At 38.3% G+C, this 6,098-nt stretch overlaps 1 non-coding gene across 1 annotated transcript; it reads left to right on the forward strand.

Annotated features, from left to right (window-relative positions):
* The first annotated feature begins 742 nt into the window (after positions 1-742).
* LOC147518145 (small nucleolar RNA R71) lies at positions 743-846 on the forward strand. The gene has a single exon (XR_015214574.1). It is a non-coding gene; the product is annotated as a small nucleolar RNA R71 (small nucleolar RNA).
* The last annotated feature ends 5,252 nt before the right edge of the window (positions 847-6,098 follow it).

A 6,098-nucleotide genomic window follows, 5' to 3' on the forward strand; every position in this document is an offset into this window, starting at 1 on the left:
TATCTCTCGCTGATTATTTATGGGTGGGTTGTGATAGTTATTATTATTAACCGAACGATACCTTATTGGTATTATAATTATTATAATTATTCTCGACCTTGTGCTTGACCTTGTCGGGTTGCGCTTTGGTTGTTATAATTATTATAATTCCCTTTGACCTTGTCCTTGTCCTTGTCCTTGCCTAGGTGGAGCTTGGTTGTTATAATTATTTGCTTGCCTAACGCTTTGATTATTGTACCCTCGGAGGTGTTACTTGTTGATTATTTCTCCAACCGAAGTTGATGTTGTCTCCACGGGCGCTAGGAATAGGATAGTTATTAATAGAGTAAACATTATCTTGTTCCGTGGTTGTTGTTCATAAGCTAGAGGACAATAATCGCCGTGGTGCTCGACTCAAACAGAAATTACATGGGTTGGAGTTTACATTCATGACGGGGATAGGCTTTTGTTGAGCAGAAATAGCCTCTACTTTTTTAGTTAGAGATTCGATTAGATTTTTAAGTTCTGGATCGGTTTTCTTCTCAAACATACCGGCGGCCTTTACTGTTGAAGAAGAACTAGCTGAATGGGGATATCATCACTACCCCCCCAATTATTATTCCGTTTAGTTTGGTCTTCTAAAAATTTGTAAGCCTCCGAGGCTCCTTTACTTAGGAAACTACCCCCATTCATTATGTCAAGGACTTCTTTATGGTGGTGTAGAAGACCTTTGAAAAAGGCACGAACTAACGTGTCTTTAGCTAAGTTATGATGTGGACACTCTATAAGGAGATCGGTGAAACGATTCCATGCCTCAGAAAATGATTCATGAGGATTCTGGCGGAAAAAATGAATCTTGGAAAGCATCTCATCCGTTTCTTTAGGGGTGGGTAAAATGTTCCATAAAACAAATGAACAAGTTTAGCCCACGAAGTCCACGTAATTAGGCTTTGGGCGTTAACCAAGACGCCGCCTTTATCGGCTAATGTGAAAGGGAATACCCTCGCTTTAATTTGTTCCGCACCTACCGTAGGATGATGGAATGTTGTAAGGACTTGTTCAATCCTACGATGTAGCCGATAAGGTTTTTCATGGTCTAACCCATGAAAAACGGGTAACAAATTAAATATGTTTGGGGATTCAAAAATCCCCCAATCGGTCCGCTAGAACGATGCACGATTTAGGGCTATCGCCAAGGCTTTGTAAAAGTCGGAGAGAGGAGTCTCTTTCTTCAGCCATTATGTCGTATGGTGTGTGTGATAGTAGTTAGAGGTGTCGTGGGTGGTGTACTAGATAGACTTGTTTGTTGTCGCGGTAATTACGCTTTGTTGTTTTGTTCGACCGCACCTTAATCTCATGCAAGACTAAGTTGAGCTTAACTAAACATGCAACACTCCAAACAATTCTGATATACTAGTAGAAAACCTCTAACCGAAAATGCGAGGTATGGAAGAAAGGAATACCTGATAAGGCCCTTGCTTCGCTTTATGAATAGCGCCTTGTTTACGCTTGTTCAGTGTATATAAGAGATTAGAACACTAAAAATATGAAAGATCAAAGTTTGAATCAAAACCGTGGAAATCGAAATTTTAACACCGGAGGCCAAGATAGATGATAGGCGCCAAGGCCCAAGTAATTTTCAGATTACAGTGTTTTTTTATGGTCGCTAACAAAAGGGGGAAGTCGAAGTCGAAGTTCCAGTGTTTGAGCTGGTCGCGCTTTGTATGCTGGCGCTGGCGCTTCAGTGGTAGATAAAATTCCAAGAACTTAGCTGGTCGTCGCGCTTCCTTTATGCTGGGCCACCCGTATTTTCTCGCGGAATTTGTCACGCTGAAATGGGCAAACCACAATGATGAAACAAACAAGGGTGGGGGGTTTAATGGGACTTAAAAATGACTACTTCTACTATGAAAACAATGCTAAAGTGTAACTAAGATGGCAGCGGCGCCATTTGATAAATGTAAAATGAATAGTCTACCTACGAAATGAACGTTGAATTCAATCCGTAAGTAAACTAAAACTAAACTTTTACTAGATATTTATCAAAGCTTCTACTCTCGATGCGAATTGCACTAAGTGGAGTAGGAAGTTCGTTCCACTCCTAGTTCCCTAGCATGGATTGTCTTCTAAGTCTAAGAAATCAGTCCTAAGTCAATGAGAGCTTTACTTAAATGTTATGCTAACAAGACGCCATTTTAATTTAAATAACAAGATATAATATAAACTAAAGTTAATCTATGAAAGCTACGGAATACGATTGTTTGACTCTAGATAAAGAAATAGAGGGAATTAAATCCACCTCGAATCCAACTTAATAACCTAGTATAGATTGTCGATCTCGATTCTTACGCTTTTCACGGCAAGAATTTCGAAGTCTAATCCCTAGTGTTCATGGCATTCCTACCGGATACTAACTAGCATGTGAGGTCGCCCACCCATTCTCATGGCTAAACACGACCTTCTAGAGTGGAATAGATTCTACAACCAATTCTATACTAACCACTAAGTTTCATCAAGGCTTCATCAACCCCTCTAATGGAGGTTTTAGCCTTGAGTCATCAACCTAACATTTTCCATTGAATCTAAACTAAACATAATGTAAGAAATTGAGATTTACTTAATTAAACAATAATGAATCTAATTTAATGACCGGAATGGAATAAGAACAAGAATTTAAATTAGATCTAGAATGGAAATGACAAGAACGAAATTGAATAATAACTATTTTATTTATCTAATCAATCAAGAACAATCATTCAAGAATTTAATCTAAAACAAGAATTGTAATGGAACTAAAACTTAATTAATTAATTAAAACAGATCTAGAATTCTATATATTAATTTAGGTCTAACTAGCTACCATTAACAAAGAATGAAGCTTTTGTTTTTATACATCCAGATCCAAAAATCGTGCATGGGCTTGGAGCCATGTTTTGGGCCAGAGAATCAGGCCCAAAACCCAATTCTTTCGGTCCAGAAAGGCCTCTTTAGCTGCAGTTCGCTTCAACAGACTTTTCATCCACTTCTGCTCCTCTGATTGGGTCAAGGCTTAGACCATTGGAAAGATCTTTCCGAGCCGGTCGTTTTGACATAAGGTAGGCCCAATTCCGAGGTCTGAGACTAAAGATATGGTCTTCGGAAGTTCTGTTGACTTTGTGCATCAAGTTGTTTCTGCGTGGACTTTGACTTTTCATCTTTTGACCAGGCTTTACAAAGGCTTGGTCTTCTTGAATCTTGTCCTTTAATCACCGAACTCCTTAGTAACCAACCATTGCTCCTTTATCTCATCAAAGTGGCACATTCCTGCACATAATTGACTTTGAAGCCTGAAATACATAAAAATACGTAATCAGTCTTAACTCTTACTTATTACTCACATAATTGGTCTAAAAGTATGACTGCTAAGGGGTTAAAACTACAGTTTTGGGCTCTTATCAGTCTTCCTTTCAGTTTGGACGTCTGTTGCAGCTGACAAAAATGCTAATGCATCAATGTTTTGCACTTCATTCCTTGGTTTCTTGATGATTTCTATTGAATTGAATTTTCTGGCAAATGCATGTAGTAATGTCAGATAGGCTGACATCCTAAGATCCTTTCCCTGAAAGGAACCTTCGAATTGACTGAAGACTATTTTAGGAACCACAATAGTACAAACCTTTCTCTCTTATGTACCAAGTACGAATATTTCAATCCAAGCTTAGTGAAGATTCACTATGTCCTTAAGACAGATTTTCCCCCTCACTGCATGGTACTTCAAGGTTGAATGGGAAATTGTCTCCCAAGATAGAACAGATCTTTCCTTTAATTGAAAGCAACACTTTAATTCCACAGAATCAGCGAACACAACGTTGTGTTTTGACTAAGAACAAGGAGGAGAAGAGAGGTTTTTCATACCTATTTTTCTTCATGCAAAATCGTCCGATATTTATACGACAGTGGTGCCTTTTCGAAAAGATACATTGACTGCTTGAACCAGCACAATGGCTTTTCGAAACAAAACAGTGATTGTTTGAGACAACATAGTGACCTTTTGAAAGGACGCACCTTTTCAGCATAAAGCAATGTTTCGAACCGTTATTACCTTTTTCCAAAGGTCGTACCTTTTGGACATAATACAACATTTCAAACCGTTGCACTATTTCATAAAGGTTTTTCTCTCTTTACTATTTCAAGTGAAACTGTTAAGCCTTATGGGCCCAAACGAATTGGGCCTTGTTAAGAAATTGGTTGTCCAAAAAGAATATACACTACACACCACCTAGCCATGCCCATGCCCAAGCCCAGCCCAGCCTAGCCGGCCGGTTGGACGGACGGCGGTGGCATCGCACGCCCGCTTGTGTGTGTTTCTTGGTAAGCTTGCTTGCATTCTGTCTCTAAGGAAAATTAGTGGTACCCCTTGGGGCCCAACCCAAGTAGCCTCAATTAGGCCTTATAAACTCAACAACTCTTTGGTTTTCTTCACATGTGGGACTAAGTGTTTTACACACTTATTTCTTAACCATTTCATCTCAATTGGGGTAACTTAGGAGACAAATTACTCATTCATTTCTCAATAGATTTGTGCAAATCCAAGTTCCATGTGTTCACTATACTTTGAACTTTCAATTACACATCCATTTTACACACTCTTTGTAGCTGACTAGTTGTCAAACTATGTAATGCACTACATGACTCTACTTTGTTTTTCCTTCCTCTAGTTGATGGTGCCCTTGCTAAGCTTGTAAAGGAGGATGCACAAGAAAAAATGTTTCTAAGATTATAATTAATATAGGTTAGGGTCTGCCTAACGCCTTGCTTCTTTAAAAAAAAACATGGGAGGCCTTGAACTTGCCTTAGTGAAGGATGATCGGATTTAATTAGATGATCAGTAGACTTTAATTAATGTCCTTGAATTGTCAGCCGTTTGTATAAACCTAGATAATCATCTTCATGTAGTACCTTCTCGAACACAGTTAGTTCTCACGTTTGTGTTTATTTTGGCCTTGAACACTTCTTTGTTTTAGAGAGTGTTTTTGAGACATTTGCCTTAAAGTTCCTATAGAAGCAGCCCCACTTCACACTCACATAGGTGATTTCTATAAAGAGTGTCCTGCAATACTCCACTTTCATAACATGACCTTCCAAGATATAGTAAATCATTAAAAGCATAACTTATCGTTGTTCTCATGACAGATATGCATTGTCATATCATAGGAATGGGTTAGAGTATAGGATTACTCTCTAATGCTAACTGAGTCACAAACATAATTCAATTGGCCCTTTGAACCTAGATCTTGGGATCTTCAATCAACTAGGTTGGTTTTTCCATTATGAGTACTCTTGGTTAATTATCTCGAAGGTTTCAAGCCCATTCCCCTAGATAACCGTTCCACTTGCTCTTTTGTTAAACTTTTTGTAAGCGGATCCGCAATGTTATCTTTAGACCTTACATAGTCGATTGAGATAACTCCATTTGAGAGAAATTGTCTAATGGTGTTATGTCTACGACGTATGTGTAGAGACTTCCCATTATACATGCTACTTTGTGCTCGACTAATAGTAGATTGGCTATCATACTAAACACACACTGCTAGCATAGGTTTTGCCCAGTTTGGAATATCCTCTAAGAAATTTTAAAGCCACCCTGGTTCTTCTCCAGCCTTGTCCAATGCTATGAATTCTGATTCCCTAGTGGACCTTGTTTTGCACGTTTGCTTTGAGGATTTCCATGAAATAGCTGCACCTCCAAGAGTAAAGACATATCCACGTGTGGATTTTGAGTCTTTAGTATCAGATATCAAATTAGCATCACAGTACCCTTCTAGAATGGCTGGATATCTTGTATAATACAGACCATAATTCTTAGTATACTCTAAGTATCCCAAAACTTTAAGTAAGGTTGTCCAATGATCTTTCCAGGATTACTCGTATATCTACTTAGCTTTCTATATTAGGTCTTGTACAATTCATGATATACATTAAACTACCAAGTATACGAGAATAATCTAACTGAGATACATCTTTGCCTTTATTTTTGGCTAAATGAATATTTAGGTCAACAGGTGTCCTTTTCAGAGTGATGTTATATTCCTTGAACTTATCAAGGATTTTCTCAATGTAATGAGATTGCGATAGAATAA

This window comes from Coptis chinensis, chromosome 2 (genome assembly GCF_015680905.1).
Source record: "Coptis chinensis isolate HL-2020 chromosome 2, ASM1568090v1, whole genome shotgun sequence".
Classification (NCBI taxonomy): Eukaryota; Viridiplantae; Streptophyta; class Magnoliopsida; order Ranunculales; family Ranunculaceae; genus Coptis; species Coptis chinensis.